The sequence below is a fragment of the Macaca thibetana genome, chromosome 8 (genome assembly GCF_024542745.1).
Source record: "Macaca thibetana thibetana isolate TM-01 chromosome 8, ASM2454274v1, whole genome shotgun sequence".
In the NCBI taxonomy this organism is placed as follows: Eukaryota; Metazoa; Chordata; class Mammalia; order Primates; family Cercopithecidae; genus Macaca; species Macaca thibetana.
Window position 1 is genome coordinate 116,747,772 of NC_065585.1, and position 17,785 is coordinate 116,765,556.

General features: G+C 42.9%; 1 protein-coding gene across 4 annotated transcripts in view; it reads left to right on the forward strand.

Moving 5' to 3' along the window:
* The window catches only part of ADRA1A (adrenoceptor alpha 1A), a 113,180-nt gene that overhangs the window by 79,592 nt on the left and 15,803 nt on the right, over window positions 1–17,785 (forward strand). The window lies entirely within an intron of this gene.

Sequence of the window (17,785 nt, forward strand, 5' to 3'; positions counted from 1 at the left end):
CAGGACAGGGTCTGGAGCCAGGCAAGCATGTGTTTGAACCCAGCTTCACTCTTACTGGCTGATTGTTTTATGGCAAGTTATTAAACTCCCCAAGTCTCATTTTCCTCATTTGTAAAATGGGGATAAACAATGCATACCTTACAGGGTTGAGATGAGGTGATGAGGTGGTGCATGAAAAGTACTTAACACATTGCTGGACAGTTGAAATTACTGATAAATTACATCTACTGCTATAGTTAATATTACTAGTGCCACCATCATCAACCTCATGGTGCTCGGAAGAACTCTCCACATGGGTTATGAGATCATGAAACTTAAAAACTTCTCAAACTCTTTTTCAAAAATTATGTCTAATTTCTAGGAGGCTTTTTCTTTAAAAGTGACAAAAATAAGAAACAAAGTGCCAGATGTGATAGAAAGCCCAGGTGTTAATGAGGAAGAAATTCCAGCAAGAAATCCAATGTAATAACCATGGGGCCTTAGCTCTAGAGTAGACTCAGCGCAACTTGTAGAAACACACCTATTATTTACCTAATTAGATTCAACTTAGTCTTGAAAAACATCCCAAATAAATAAAATTATAGCTTACCTTTCTGTAGCCACAATTAGGTAGTATCAGACAACAGGCTGTGCAAGAAATGCGAGCACAGTGTTTCTCCCCAAAACTCTGAATTAGAGAAATTGTCTGGAAATACTTGGGGATTCTCAGAGCAGCTGACAGGTGTGACATCTCAGTAACCATTGGGTAAACCAGAACCACACATCCAGGGGCATCTCTGCAGGAAGATGTACTCAATGTCCGGTTTCTGACCTTGGAAATTATTCCCAAGTGTTAGAAAAAAATAGACAAGATGAGCACTAATGACTGAGCAGATACCCTGAAAGTAGATGCAGAGCTGCTGCATGCAGAGGAAGGAAACTGATCATAGCTCTGGGATAGCAAATGAGCAAATGCTTACAGCCAGACACTGCACTTACGTGTGCCAGGAAACTGAGGCACAGAAAAGGGAACAATCTTGCCCTCATCCCTGAACTACCAAGTGAGCGATCGGGATTTCCTCCCTGGGGAATAAGTACTAAGCACTAAGAAGTCCGTGTCAGGCATTGATATTTTTATGCAGCACACAAGATGGTAACTATTTCTGTTATCATCTCTCCTTCACTCTTCCCTTCTCTCCATATCCAAGAACTACAGATGACAGTTCTTTTAGTCCTATACTTTCACTCCGATTTTGTCATAAATAACAGATCATACTTTCTGACCAGTCTTACCTGATTGTTTTTTAGGCATACTTTATTGGTTGCATTTTGTCAAAGGCTTTTTAGACAGAATATAGTATGTGTGGTTTTTTTTCATGTCCAAACATGTCTATTCTGAACAAACCTAATTATTAACATTTGAGAATTTTGTTTTTGTGTTAATAATTTGAATTACACGTCTCTGCTTTCTGAAAAAAACAGGACATGGAATGTGTGATTAATTTTCTTGGCTATTCTGATGATTGTCTTTGTTTTGAACTTCAAGTACTATGACTCTATGCACTATTTTCACTATGAAGACCGCAAAGCAGTGACAGACTCACAGATAGCATCGTCTAGAAATTTAAAACATGAGTTTGGGCATCAAGCCTGGATTTGAATCTGAGGTCAGCCATTTTCCTTAGTTGCAAATTAAACTCCTTAAGCCTCAGTTTCCTCATCTGTAAGATGAGGTTGGTAATACAGTCACATCGTGTTCTTGGGAGAATTAAATGGGATAATGTTTGTGTAATATTTTGCACGATGTCTGGCACATAATGAGTGCTCTATAAATATTTTATTCATGAACAAATACTTATTTAACAACTACAATGTACCAGGCACAAATCCTATCTTTATAAAATTTATATAGGGAGATATGTTGAACAAATCATCACCCACAAAATCAAATAAGAACAATTGCTTGAGCTATGAAGAAAAAGTTTAGGATGCTTTGATAACATTTAATGAGACCCCCCAACCCAGCATGGAGTCTCAGGTACGTGGATGGGTGGAAGGGGATCAAAGATCTTTTCCCTGAGGAAGGGGGACTTAAGCTAAGATATAAATGGTGAATGGAGGGGACAGAGGTAGAGAGGACACTCCATGCAAGGAGAAGAGCAGAAGTGAAGGGCCTGGTGCAGAGAAGTATTCCACAGATCAAGAGATCAGGGTGTGTAATCCCAGCGCTTTGGGAGGCTGAGGCTGAGGCAGGTGGGTCATTTGAGGTCAAGAGATGTACTCAATGGAGTATTTCAATTTTTGTATTCCTAAAAATACAAAAATTAGCCGGGGTATAGTAGTGTGCACCTGTAATCCCAGCTACTGGGGAGGCTAAGCCAGGAGAATCGCTTGAGCCTGGGAGGCGGAGGTTGCAATGAGCCAAGATTGCACCACTACACTCCAGTCTGGGTGAGAGAGTGAGACCTTATCTCAAAAAAAAAAAAAAAAATTTAAAAATAAAAATAAAAAAGAAATCGGGGTGGCCAGAGCAGGGGATAGGGAAGAGAGTGAAAGGCAGGCCAGGAGAGGAAGGCAAGAGCAGATCGGACGGCCCTATGGCCCATGCTACGGACATTGGGCTTCATCTAAGAGTACTGGAAAGTGTTTGAGGTCTTGAAGTGGAAATGTCACCGAATTAGGGTTGTATTCCATAAAGGTCATCCTAGGGAAAAGGGAAGGTGACCCAGGCATGCAGGAGATCAATAAGAAGGCTCTTACAGGTGACAGGTGTTGTGGCTGGAGTAGGAGCTAACAGTGGAGATGGAGAGATGTGAAAAGACTGAGGCAATACTAGGAGTTCTGATCTACTGGAGATGTCAAGAAGGCATCAGGACTGATTGTCATGTTTTTATAACAGTGAGTGAATGCTAAATATCATTTATAAAGATGGGAAATGCTAGAAGCAAGCAGACTAGCATGTGTCGTTTTGAACACATTAACCCTGAGGTTTCTGTGAGACATTTACATGGAGAGGTATGTATGAATCATGAGCTGGAAAAATAAGCAAGGACTGAAGCCCCTCGCTTGATGGCTGAATGCTAACTGCAGATACTCAGCTTGAACATGTTCGTGTTTTTTTTAGAGTAGGGTTTCTGAGAGCCCCCAAATAATTGGAGGATATTACTAGTCTTGCAATTGAAAAAATTCAATGTATCAATTAAAAGAAAGATTTCTAAATTGGATATCTGAAGAACAGAATTTTTAACCTAGTCCTTTTGCTCACTGGCTGTGTAACCCTGAGCAAGTTCCTGATCTTTTCTGAATGTTGATATCCTTGCCTATTTGTAGCCCAGATGTCAGCTCAACTCTCGGTGCCTTAAGTGTTTATACAACTTGATTATAAATGACTTCAACAACAAATTAGATCAAAATGTGTATAATGAATCCTAAATGGGGAAAATTTAGGAATTATTGAAATACATGCACACTAGTCCCATTCTCAGAAATAGATAAATCGTGTTAAATAAATAAGTTGTCATGTCCAATAATATATTCATATTCTTTTATATATATATACTCTTTAAAATGCTTCTAATGTACACCTTATTGCAATATTAAAAGGGAAGCAAGACAGTCAACTTTTTTATTCATTCAACATTCATTCATTCAACATTCAAAAAATAATTAACTTTCTCTCCTACAATAGTGTTTGCTTTCTCAGTAAGTTCTAAAACTTCAGGATTTAAATGTCCCCTAATGAGAATTTTAATAGGATGCTGTGTGATGCTGAACTCCCCAGTCTTGGGACTCAGTGAGTGGGTATCCAGCCTATTCTGAGATACTTTTTATGTATCATTGATGGTAAGGTCAAATTCCAGGGCAGCCCAAATCAGTCTTCCTATAGCTTTTAGCCATCGCTTAGAGTTCTGACCCCAAACCAATGTGCTGCTAGCCTCCTGGTTGGTCTCCCTAGCAGCCTTCTTCTTCAGTTATTCTTAGATAGTATAAGCCTTATGGAAAACTTAGGAAAATAGAGTCATGCCAGATCCCCAGGTTCTAACACATTCTGAAGGCAGTCACTTGCTAACACCAATTCCTATCCTGAGGATTTTTTGGAGATTTAGAATTCTCCAAAATCAAATCTGAATAAACGACAATAGTGAGTCTCATTATTTTCCTTTCGACAAACTATGCCCGCTTTCTTTTCTTCTCATGAACATTTTTCTGTGAGTGAGAGAGAGAGAAATTGATAACTACAGTTGGGTAAAAGTTCCACTGCTTCCACACCCACCTGGGGAATTAGTACATCTGTGCTGAGATTGTTGATGAACACCTATTGTTCCCTAACAGCATATCTAGAAACTATTATTGGTGGCAATCTGATATGTTCCAAATTAATCACCTAATTGGAGCAGATATTGGGTGAGCATTTCAGAGGGCAATCCCGACAGTGGGAAATGACTTTTTTCTTAGAAACATGGCTGGTTTGGGGTCACAGAAAATCACAACGGGTACCAGGAATTAGTTCTTCTGAGACAGCCTCAAATGCACTTGTTTCTGTGTTTGATTATTTTTCTTCAACTTTTATTGTAAGTTCCGGGGTACCTGTTGCAGGATGTGCAGATTTGTTACATAGGTAAACTTGTGCCACAGTGGTTTGCTACACAGATCAACCTATCACTTAAGTATTAAGCCCAGCATCCATTAGCTATTCTTCCTGAAGCTCTCATTCACCACACCCCCCAAACAGGCCCCAGTGTGTGTTGTTCCCCCCATGTGTCCATGTGTTCGTTCAGCTCGTACTTATAAGTGAGAACACGTGGTGTTTGGTTTTCTGTTCCTGCGTTAGTTTGCTGACGATAACAGGTTCCAACTCCATCCATGTCCCTGCAAAGGACATGATCTCATTCCTTTTTATAGCTGCATAGTATTCTATGGTGTATATGCACCACATTTTCTTTATCCAGTCTATCGTTGATGGGCATTTGGGTTGATTCCATGTCTTTGCCATTGTGAATAGTGCTGCAGTGAACATACACATGCATGTATCTTTAAAATAGAATGATTTATATTCCTTTGGGTATACACCCAGTAATGGGATTGTTGGGTCAAATGGTATTTTTACCACTTCTCTTGTTGATCCTTCAGGTATTTTTATGCCTGTCTTGGGTCTTCCAGGTTTTACAAAACTTTCTGAATCATTGTCACCACTATCTCTGGAACAGTTGGAAATTCATTCTTAATATTATTTGGCCTTGGGAAGAGTTTTTTGGTGGATGCACTGCCTTATAGAAGATGTATATTTATTTCTTAAAATTAAATTCTATATATCTCAACCACTATAACGCTAGCCTACATCCTAGTGAACAAAAGATTCCACATTGCTCAGCTAACAGTTATGCAAATGATCACATCCTGGCGGATGTAATTCTCTGCTCTTCTATGACACTGACTAGAGTCTCTGGGTGGGCACTTGGATTACCATGCTCTACTACCTACTTAACCAGTCAAGTGAATTTTCAGTCTCCCAGGCCTAATAAATTTTCATGTAGAACTCATACTTCATCTTTAATTCAGCAAAGAATCATTGAAAGGATTTACTCAAGGGAGGGATAGTGTCATGCTTGCTTTCTCAGAATCTCGCTGGCAAGAGTGTGAGAAATGGGTTGGAAGCAGATAAGACCAGAAGCAGGAAGCCCAGTTAGAAAACTGATATGAGGTTCTAGCTAGACGTGGTGGTGGCCAGACCAGTTAGAAAACTGATATGAGGTTCTAGCTAGATGTGGTGGTGGCCAGAACTGGAATGGACAATAGCAAGTGAACACAGGTTTCGTAGTCAGGGCTGGGTGATTGGATGTTGTGGAAGAGGTTGGAGAGTGGAAGGTTGAGGATGACAGTGGGTTTCTGGCTTGGACAACTGAGAGGAAGGCTGCCAAAAGTGAAGCAGAGGAGCAAGAGTCGGTTTTGTGGGAGATGGGGAGTTCAGCTTGATGATGAGTTCAGCTTGATGATGTTGAGGATGAGATAGTTTGGAAACATCAGGAGGGATGTCTGGTAAAAGTTGTGTGTGCAGGACAGGAGCTCAGGAGGCAGAGATGGTCTAGGCATAGAGATTTGCAAGTCATCAGGGAAAAGAAAGAAACTAAAGGTATGAAATGAATGAGCTGCCCTGACCTTGCTCTTCCCCCTGAAAGTACCAGCCAGTTCTCAGATGAGAATGCAGAAGGCTTCGTTAAGTTTGAAAAGAGCAAGGATGTGTCTTGCAAGCAAAGCTGAGCTTTCTAAATGTGGCATTTATATGAAAGAAGGAGGCATGGCCAATTCCTATTTGCAAAAATGTCTATAATCAAAACAGTACCATACTCTATTGCCTTTTAAAATTAAAGAGGAAATTGCCCCAATCCCTTTCTGCATTTTAAAATTGGTCTGCCCAGCTATACTTAGAAGCTATATTATAGCTTCCAAAAAGACATCTTTCATGTTTTAAATGAGCTATTAAAATTCTTATATATATATGTATTATGTCCATTTGAATACAGGACCCATGATTGATGGAGGTCAGGCCCTGGTCAGGTGATCTAGTCCAGATGTATAAAATCTAAGCTGTATAAAATCTTATGCAACTTTATAACAGCAGAGACCTACAGCCAATCTTCATCCCTAGCTTAATTCAGGCAGGGGAGGGAGCTGTGCAGGAGCTGGGAGTGAAGAGCAAGGGTTTATTCATATTCCTACTTTGCACAGAGCTAGAAGATGCTGTTGGAAGATGCAAGGGCCATGCCTCTGGGTGAGCCAGTGGCCTGGGAGAGGACCCGGTATGTCCTCTCCAAGTACGGAACTGTCCAGAGCACTCAGATTAAGCATCTTTGCAGCAGTCCAGAACCAAAAACCCATTTTCCTGCTCCCCTGTTCACCTGTGACTACTCAAGCATCAGCCAACTCACCTATGTCCTTGCTGGCAAGGATCAGGACCTGAACCTGCTTTAGCCTTTAAGCTGAATACGAAGGGACACAGTCCTGAGAAAGCCTCACACTTCCTCCTTGGGAAATCAGTTTTGGTTGTTTGCATCGCTGCTTCAGACGTGTGGTGTTTGGCCTTGGACTTGAATCCCACAAATATGAGAGGAGATGATGACTATCACATCTGAATTATAGGCTTCAACCCTTCCTCCAGGACCGCATAAAATGTTTTTATAAGTACTGGAAGTAATCATTTTATGAAGTGCCTGAAACTTAGCTGTATAAAATTATTTGGAGAATGGTCTTGTTTTCATGTAAATAAATGTGAGTGTTTTGAAGATCTGAAAGACCTCCCTGGAATGTAAGTTAAGACAGGCTCCGTTTCTGCATTTGAGAATCTATCTCCAGCTGTGAGTAATTGAAGCAGGAGTTGTATTCAAAATGTTGTTTTCTTCCATCAACCAATGTCATCCATTGGTTCAATAAGCATTCATTGAGAATCATGTTGATCACTTAGAGAGATACGAATGAAGGATAAGAAGGACGGTGTATCTTTAAGGAGACTAAAACCACGAGGACTGAATGTGTCATTCATTCAGCAACATTGTTGGGAGCCTACTAAATGCTGTACACCATTATGGGTGTTGAGGATACAGCAGTAAATTTAAAAGACAAGAATCTCTTCCTTCAAGGGAGTTTATAGTCAAGAAAAACAACCAAAAATAGAAATAAGTAAAGCACAGAAAATGGTGATAAGGGCTATAGAGCAGTGGTCCCCAATCTTTTTGGCACAAGGGACTGGTTTCATGGCAGACAACTTTTTTATGGACCTGGAGATGGGAGGATGGTTTCAGGATGATTCAAGTGTATTACATTTATTGTGCACTTTATTTCTATGCTTATTACATTGTAATATATAATGAAATAATTATACAACTCACCATAATGTAGAATCAGTGGGAGCCCTGAGCTTGCTTTCCTGCAACTAGGCAGTCCTGTCTGGGGGTGATGGGAAACAGTGACAGATCATCAGGCATTAGATTCTCATAAGGAGCACACAACATAGATCCCTGGCATGTGCAGTTCATGATAGGGTTGTTGCTCCTATTAGAATCTAATGCCACTGCTGATCTGACAGGTAATGTGAGCAATGGAGAGAGGCTGTAAATTGTAAATACAGATGAAGCTTTGCTGGCCCACCACATACGTCCTGCTGTACAGCCCAGTTTCTAAAAGGCCACAGACTGGTATGGTCTGTGGCCCGGGGGTTTCCCCTGCTATAGAGAAAAGTAACTGGTGCTAAATCCATAGAGGAAATGGCAATTTCTTGCAAGTTATACTGCAACAAAGAAGGGCCTGTCGATGAGTGGGATTTTGAACACAGCCTTGAAGACAGAGAGAATTGGACAGATTCCAGTTTGAGTAGATACAGGGGAGAGGGACAGGTCATTGAGTGAAGAGCAGAAGAGTGCAGCAGAGAACCACAACCACAGGAGCTTGAGGTCACAGTCACCTCACGAACTAACAAAGTTAGAGTGAAAAGTCTACTGTGGCAGGAAGAAAGCCTTGGTATTGGAAACTCATAATTCATTTGTTGGAGCAACAAATGCCTCCAACTTAGGCATTTGTTGGAGATACTCATAGAAGGTAAACACCTTTGCATGTTCCTGACTGTTCTACCTCCAGTATCTATGGAAGTGCCTGGCCTGAGCAGGTGCTAAGTAAATTATGTGTTAAGTGAATGAGGAATGGAGAAGGTTGTGTAGGACTGGTGGAACCAAATGATGAAGGGCCTTGAATGACAGAGTGAGAAGCTTGAACTTGATCTTATCAGCAGCAAAAAGATAATGCATAACACATGTCTTGGCAGATACCCCATTATGAGGTTCCTTTAGCTACAATACTGAGCCCCTTGATAAGCCTCCCCTCCCTTTAGTTATTTCTGGGAATTTTCCCCCATGGTTTCTACCCTTTCCATCCCATCTCCTTGGAAAGGACCAGATGAGCACAGCCTTAGCCTCCCAGGCCTCAGATGTGGAGGTCTGCGGCCCATGTATTATTAAGGAGCACATGAGTTCTGACGCGACCAGAAGCCCAAACTGTGCTGTGCTCCAAGCAGGAACAGAGCTAATTCCATTCCCGCTTGGTGCAATCACAGTTGCCTGGGTCCCTATGCAGGTGCACTCCATGACAGCAGCCTTTGGATTCTCCTCCCATTCCTCCTTTCTGTGATCTCAGAGTAAATCTCTAGGATAGACATCAGGATGTCCTCCCAAAGCCCTCCCCCAAACCTCAGGTTTCCCTCTTCCTTCCAAAGCCTGCCCTCTTCCCTTCTGGCCATCTCTCCACCATGCTTCTTCATCATCTTGCTTGTCATGGGCCTGTTTTCCCCTTTTGACTGTTTCCATTTGCCTAGAAGCATCTGCTCTTACAGATAGGAAGGGGTAGTATCAATTACTGTTCTAAGTCTTTAATTTTACAGATGAGGAAACGGAGGCCCAAGAGGGAAAAATGACTCACCCAGCTTTAAATAACCAGTTCACCATTCAGGGGTGCTGCGGATGGAGGTGATGGAGAAGGCAAATTTGGAAGGTGTTTCAAGGAAAGACACCTGTGGGGTTTGGTGACCAGTTGGAATGTAAGAAGCAAAAAAAGGGGAGAAGGAACTCGATACACATTCTTCTGGCAGGAACTGTTAATTGGGTTCCTGCCCCCACCTCACACTATAGTGAGAGAGATAACCTGGTCTCCTGCCATTGGAGAGCATATTATCTGTGCTCTGGAGGATGAGACAATCAAAGAAAACAAGTAAATAAGAAAACATAAAAACTGTGATATGTACCGTGAAATAAATAAGCCATTCAGCAGGTGTGAGTTTGAAGATTACTCTTCTTTAGACTGGGTGGTCTCAGGGAGAGCTTTTGTGCAGAGACAATTAAAAAATGTTTTAAATGGAAGACTCGTGAAACAATGGTGACCTTAGTGAAAGTGACAAGGCTTGGAAAACACACTGGCTTATGAAAGCAGATCTGCTTTGTAAAGGAAGCAGCCCATAAAAGCACATGATGACTTCCTCATCGCTAGCTTTTCCCTGAACAAATAATATTTTAAATAAAGGGGGTGGGGTAGAGAATCTTGCTATCTTTTGAGAGTGTTTCAAATCAAATTATTTATTCAATGCAAGGAGGTCTTCTAGGGAGAAATGCTTGCATGTGGGGTCCCCTGTTACTCTTTCCAGCGTTCCTATGGGCATTGGGGTCCAAATCATGCATTCAGGTGGACCTGCTCCTTTTTCCTAAAAGGAGAAATGCTGCTTAGGCTTTGTTAACTGGCAAGACAAACCATTTGACAAGTTTTAATTCAAGCAGTTCAGACTCACCCAGGATGAAGTTCCTGATTCCGCAGAGCTCTTCTTGGCCAGCCAGACAGATCCTGTCAAGAGAGCTTTAGCTGCCACTTGCAGAAGTTTGAGGGATGAGAGGACATCTCCCCAAGTGACTTCTTTCCGTGCCTGGATTGGAAAGAGCAATGTTTTTTCACAGTAATCATAGACCAACATACCCCAGGTCCCTGGAAAAGTGGGCAGCACTTACATCCCACACTGGGCAGGCCCCCAGGGTGCCCCGAGTCTGCCTCCTTTGGGACTGAGTACCCCGCACAGTGTGCCCGGTTCCCCTTACTCACTGCACCCTCCCATGCCATGTTCCCATGCTTTGCTCCATGCAGGAGGAGAGCTAATTCCATTCCTGCTCAGTGCCACCTTCTTCACTTTGCCAACCACTCATGCTTTCTGCCAGAAAGTTCAGAAAAGACTCCACATACCAACACTCTCAAGTGAGCATGCACATGACTTTACTCAGATACATGAGTGGAGAGCTGTACAATTTCAGGCCCCAGTTAAATCGGGGAAGAAAAGACTGGTGAAGTCCTTCTAAAGAGGCACTGAAGTCACATCTGCTTGCTCTGTTGGTAAGCTTGATTCTTTCATTAGGACATACGGGCTAAGTGGGGTTCCCCAGCCAGGGTACAGCTTGTCCTCTCTACCTGGAATCCAGGCTGAACCATCTTTACTATCACCAGAGACCACTGCGAGAAGCTAATAAAAGCCAAGGGCTCTTCCCAGGAAAATGTATCTCTGGGCATACACATTTAATGTCAATCATGGGAAGTTTGACTGTGAACCTGAGGTTTCACGCCTAAGGTTACAGTCCATGGTTATTCTGGCCACCTTCTTAGACAGCCCTGGTCACCATCTAGGGTAGATAATCCAAAAACTTCTTGCTGACTGAGAGCTGCCCAAGTGGCCCCACATAAACCCCAGGAGGGCTCAGGCCAAAGTAGTTCAGCACAAAGGCATCTGGTAGAATATGGTCTGCCCTTAAACTTTGACTCTACAGCTTGTCTCTGGGGTTTAATTTGATGGGGCAGTTTTCTTCCTGGTAAGAAGGCGCCATCGAGTCTGGCCTGAATGTTACTGGCACTGGAGCTCCTTGGCCTGTTGGTGTGGCAGCCTGTCTCTCTCCTCTGCTCATTGGATGTGTACCAGGCACATCAGAGAGACCACTCACTGGACAAGGAGAAACAATTAAGAGTTATTTTATCCCATGGTCACAGAACATTAGCTTCTTCTTTGGAGTCAACATTTTTTTAAATTGAGATCATTCAAACTCCAATTCTCAGAATGTGATGCCCTGCCGACAAACCCTTCTAAACAGCACACTCTGACTTTTAAAATGATGCAATTATTGAGGATACTACTCTCCTCTTCTTTCTCCATATCTCTGCAAAACCTGTTGTCATTCAGTGAAAGCTGGACATATTGCCATTAATGCTTCCATGCCATCGTAGGGTTGCTAAATGGCACACAAAGATCAGGAGTGGAAATGGGTGAAGTGGAACCAACTTTGGGTCCAGTTGTGTGATTTTGGGGAACTACTCCCATCTTCAGCCTTACTGTCTTCACCTGTAAAGGACAGGTTGACAGCGCTGATCTCAAAGTGCCTGCCAGTCTTCACATTTTAGCCTTCTGCGACTCCAGCTAAGTAGGGTTTACCATAGCCCAGTGTCTCTCAAAGTTGTCATTAAGATGTCAAGTTTTCCAGGGGGTAAAATGAAGCACAGAAGCTGGAGGCTGCAACAAAGAAGACTGACTCACAGCTTTCAGCTTCCACATCAAGTCACCCTCATTCTGAGAGAAACAGTTGAACTAAGGAGGAACCCCCTAATGACCAGTGCTGGATGGGAATTTGAGAACTCAGTTCCTACTCTCACTGACTTTTGAAGCTAACCGTAGCACTCACCGGTGTATCAAATTCATGAAGGAGACCAGCATGGGCAGGAAAAAAATGGTTTTATCTTGTATTGGAGTCACTGAGGCAAATGTTGCTGTAATTTTATAGCTATAAAAGGTGACTCTAGTGGCCAAGCCTTTCCTGGGATGACTCCTAGTGCCCCCCTCCCCATAAGCCTATTAGATGAGCCCCAGTTCAAAAATGAAGTAAGATGTTCCCAATGGATATAGCATTCAGTGGAAAAACATAGAGGCAACATTTTAAATTATTCGTTTCATATCTTCTTGGCATCTAGAGGCCTTTACAGTGGAAGTGAGGATTCTGAATCTCCATGAATGAGAATGTTGATGGTGTTTGGCCATAAACACCTGTTCTCTCCACCTCAGTCTGACCAGTAGTATGTTGGTCAGGGTGTCCAGAGGGTCAAGAAAGAGGCAGAAATTCTGCAGCAGAGCAAATGGTGGAAAGAAACTCAGTGAAAGGAATAGTCCTTAGGGTGTGGGGATTTTCCAAAGCCCAAGAATTAAACCAGGCAAATTCACATGCAAAGGATGGCTTGGGCTGCAGGGCAAGGTGTTTAGGGGATTAAGTCAGGAGCTGTTGGCTCCTCTTGAAGCAGAGATTGTTGAGGAGAAAAACCATAGCTATGGTGACCAAAAAAAATAGGAGCTCCTATTCTCATGTGGGTGATTCGGAAGTCCGGCTCTTCCTACGAAGCATGATGAGAAAAACTAGAGGGTCTGATGCCAGATGATAGGGCAAGGAAAAAATGGTAGCAAAATAGCATTACAGAAAAAAACCAAATGACTGAACATAAATGGTGGGCCAAAAAAGGAGAATGAGACAGCAGAAGGAAGGCAGGGTTGGGAGAGAATATGAGGCTACAGCCATCAAGCAGAGAAGAAAACCAAGCCACATTGAGAAGAAGAACCATGGCAAGAACACAGAGACACAGCCATTCATTCATTCAGTCAGTCAGTCCATCCGTCAGTCAGGAGGTTGGCCATTCATGCAGCAAAAATTTGGAGAATGCCTTCAAGACTCTAGCATTGTACTGGATTCTGGAGCTCTGTGAGTGAGCAAAGCTGGCCGGACGGTTGCTCAAATGGACTTCCCCACCCAGTGACTGGATCAGAGGCACCCACCCCTAAACCAGGCTGGTTCAGCCTTGACACTCTAGGTCCTGATGGGTGGAGGCCAGGGACAAGCATTATCCAACTGTCTTCCCACCCTAAAAAGCATTGCCAGTCCTCATGAAGAAAGAGATTTGGGAAGAATGGAGGCTGGGGATAGAACTAATGCAGAGTTCAGAGAAACGGGCACAGATGGCGAAGGTTTGGGCAGAGGAGGGGAGAGCAGGAGGAGGGAACCCTGAATAGGACCAGGCAGCTGCTTTCCAAGCCTGATTCCAGCCCCATCTCTCCTTCCTAGGAGAGGAAAAATGAAGGAAGAGATATGTAGATGGGAATAACGTCAATAAGGAGAGGAGCTGCCCTTCTGCTGTCCTTTTTTTTCTTTCTTTCTTTCTTTTTTTTTTTTTTTTTTTTTTTTTGAGACAGGGATTCACTTCCGTTGCCCAGGCTGGACTGCAGTGGTGCGCATTGGCTCACTATAACCTCCACCTCCTGGGCTCAAGCAATCCTCCTGCCTCAGCCTCCTGAGTAACTGAAACTACAGGCGCATGCCACCACACCCAGCTAATTTTTGTATTTTTAGCAGAGATGGGGTTTCACCATGTTGCCCAGGCTGGTCTCAAATTCCTGGTCTCAAGTGATCTGCCCACCTCAGCCTCCCAAAGTGCAGGAATTACAGGTGTGAGCCACCGTGCCTACCCCTTTTGCTGTCTCTTCTCACTCTTTGGAAAGTTCCTGAAGGAAGCACAGCTATGAGTCTCTCCTCTAACCCCAGCCAGTCAGCAGCTGCACAAAGAAAATTACGTGGCTCCCTGCACCTGCTTCCCATCACAAGGGAAGAATACTCCAAGCATGAGAATGGATCCTGCAACCTGGCCCTGGTGGAATTGTCAGTTTGTGAGCATGCAAATCCGTGCTACACTTACACACATCTGGCTGCTGTCACACACTTGATGGGACAAACCAAACGTTGTCATTTACAGGAAGGTCTCTGGCCTGGAAGCATAAGCCAAAATCTAGAGATTTGCTTGGATTAAAAAGAAAATATTCCTGGGGTTAGGGCTAGAGATTATATGACATTCAGATCTTAGTGTAAATTAGTTTTAACCAACTCTCTTTCTCACCCTATACCTATACCTGAGCCACATTGAAGAAATGAGTGTTTTGAGTGGGGTACAGAGAGGGGGAGTCCAGGATTCACCTGTGAAGACAGGAACGCAGCAAGAGACTAGAGAGAGGGCCCAAGAGCTTGGCTCTGGGTCAGCCAGACCTGGAATTAAGAGCGGGGCCATGCAAGGAAAGAAGGGACGTAAAGGAAGTGACTAAAAGGAAATGTTGAGATTTATGAGTGCAAAACTGGGCTCTGTAAGCAGAATGAGCGTCCTTGAGGGAATTATGGGAAGTTCCAAGACTCTCAAGTCATATTTATTAGCATTCACATTCATAGTGCATTTTTTGTCCTTCTTAAAAATTGAAATTATTCAGATAAGGGAAAGATCCTCCCCTCCCTTGCTGATTTACAGAGTAGTGACATTCCCAGACAAGGTGAGTTTTTGGTGTGCTCAGCTCAGACATTCTTGTAGTCATTAAGCACAGGCCCAGGTAGGCCTTTGTGAAATGGGTTTCCTTAATCACATCACTGTCACTATTAGGAGGAAATATTGGACAATATATAGGTATCATAATGTAAGACAAATTTTTTTCTGGAACTGACCGCATTTGCACAAAACCATCAGTCATGTTGGCATTAGCCATTTTTTCCATCACAGATGAGGTTCGAGAAAGAATTTTTCCAATTCAGCTTCCCCTAGCTGCACACTTTATCACTCCCCATCGGCCATCCTCCTAAGAGATGTATTATTCCAATATATTTGGAGATTCCATAAAGGAGCATGGGCCCTGAAATCACACTGCCCAATTTCAAACCTACCAGTAACTATGTGAGTGACCTCAGTTGAGCTATTCAAACTCATTAAGCCACAGTTTCTTCGTTTGTAAAACAGGGAAGAGTAACATAACTCTTCATGGTACTAATGATGATTAAATCATATGGAAAGTGTTCAGCACACTGCCTTGCCTGTTTCAAATCAGGCATTCAAAGACTGTCAACTTTATTATAATTAAAGGACAATGTGAAGAGCTTTAGAGCTAAAGAATAAAACTTTCTCACTTTACATGTTTTTTTTTCCCCAAATAAACACCCATTTTGTGTGTGTGTGTGTGTGTGTGTGTGTGTGTGTGTGTGTGTGTGTGTGAATTTGAGATACATGGAACTTAGCAGGGAGCGTTGCTTCAGAGATAATAAATGCTCCCATCAACAACCACAATATTTTGTCTTCTTTGGGATCTTCAGTATTTAAGTTTACTCTCTGTTTATATTGATGAACTTTTTGACTTAATTTCACAGCAGCATTTGCCAGAGTAGATTTTAAGAGCACCAGCAATTTGTCATGACTCTGATAGGTCCACAGAGCAGAGAAGAAAAGAAAGACATAAAATCAAGACCTTAGGTTTGAAACAACAACAACAAAAAAATTGTTCAGGGCCATTAGGAATCATCCATTCAACCTACTCCTTTTTCAGATAAGAAAACTGGAGGCCCAAAGGGATCATGGGACTTTCCCAAAGCCATTCTGCCAACTGTACACAAAGCTGTGGCTAAAAGCCTGTGGAGAAGGAAAACGAGCTTGGGAGTGGAGAAAGAAAAGAAAGGAGGTGGAAGGAAAGTCAAGATGTTATTTTGCAATTTCTCTGAAAGGAGTGAAGAGGGACATTGGGATTTCATAATTCATAAAGCTCCTTTAGTAAAAGCCCATGGAAGTCTGAGAATCAGAGAATAAAGAACATTTGACTGGGAGTCCCATACCCTTTATCCATCACTCTTATCAGTATTATAGCTATGAGGTTTGTGACAATCTCTTTAATAAGCATTTTTAAGAGTTCAGCTTTTTATTGAACATGCTATAAAATAGGCTTACTCAAAAAAAAAAAAAAAAAAAAAAAAAAGCCCATGTTATCATCAGACTCCAGATTCTCCTTTCTTTGCTTCCACTTTCTTCTCCTCTACCTGGGCTGCAGTGATGGAAGGGCAGGACCTCCTGCAGATGCACCACCAGCTGCTGGAGCAGGTCGTCCCACCCCACCCCTCCACTGCAGAGGAGGCTCCCGATGTTGACAGTGGCCAGGGCCTTGGCAGACAAGCCAGGCCAAAAGTCGTCATCATTTACCCCAGCTGCTTTAGAAAGGACATTGACCTTATCCTCTGTGATGATCCCCTCAGCGTTATGCAGAACGAGGGCTGAGTCGGTGCAGGCGAGCTCTGAGATGGAGTCCGTGGTGTGGACAAGTGCAAGGCTGGGCTGCCCGGAATAGTGCTAGTGCTGGATGCAGTGAGGGCCTCACCCCAAGGCGGCCTCAGCTCAGAAGGGCGGAGCGTCTTGGCGGCAGCTGGGTAAAGGCTAAATAAGCATTTTTTCATATTTGTAAATTGAGTAATTGGAGGAGATAATCCTTAAGATTGTTCCCCTTTAAGACTTCACAGTTTTGTTCTTCTGCTGCCAAATGCCCCGTGGCACTCTCTGTGCAGGACATGACAGGTCCTGAGGCGGGGTTCCTGCTATGCACATCAACGGGTAGGGTTTGGGTAGGTAGAGAAGGTGGAAAAGGGCATCAAGGACACAGTGGCCCAACTTGAGAGGACAAAAAAAATTGACCAATGACCTGGAGAAAAAGTGTAGTGAGTCTGGCTAGAGAAAAAATAACAACCAATCATATTAGAAAGCTGGTCAGACCAGGGGCTGTGGAGGACTCTGAATGTGAAGCAAATGACACCCATTTGGGAGTCATCGAGGGATATTGACAAAGGGAACTCACGGTGACGTCAAAAGACATCATCTAGGAAAAGTGATTGAGAATCACTGGCCCAACATTGGCAAGGCCAATATTGTGTGAAGTTGAGATTCTCATCAAAATCCGTAATTCTAATATTCGAGAGGGGAAGAATTCATAAACACTGAGGCTGTGTCTGTTATCTAACACTGCATCAGAGAATAAAGGGCATGTTCAGGTAACTGAATTTTAATACGGATTATTTGCATGGATTCCAACTTACTTTTCAATTTCGGCAAAACAATGTACATATGTGGGATCAGTCTGAGTTTCACATTTTCATTTGGTAAAACTTCACAGCAGGCATTGGTCACTGTGAGCCAATGCAACCCTATCCACTGGGCCTGCTCCTGTAATTAATGACACACATGAACCAAGTAGGAATGGTCTTTGAAGATACTGCAAAAGGGTGACAGTCACAGGAGCTAGTCAGTCAAATGTGAGAAACTCAAATGTGTTTGGGATCATTTTAACCTTTTTAAAAACACAGAAAGATGTTTGTTTGATTGTTTTCCTAGCCAACTGGCCTGCTGGCTTGCAAATAATATATAT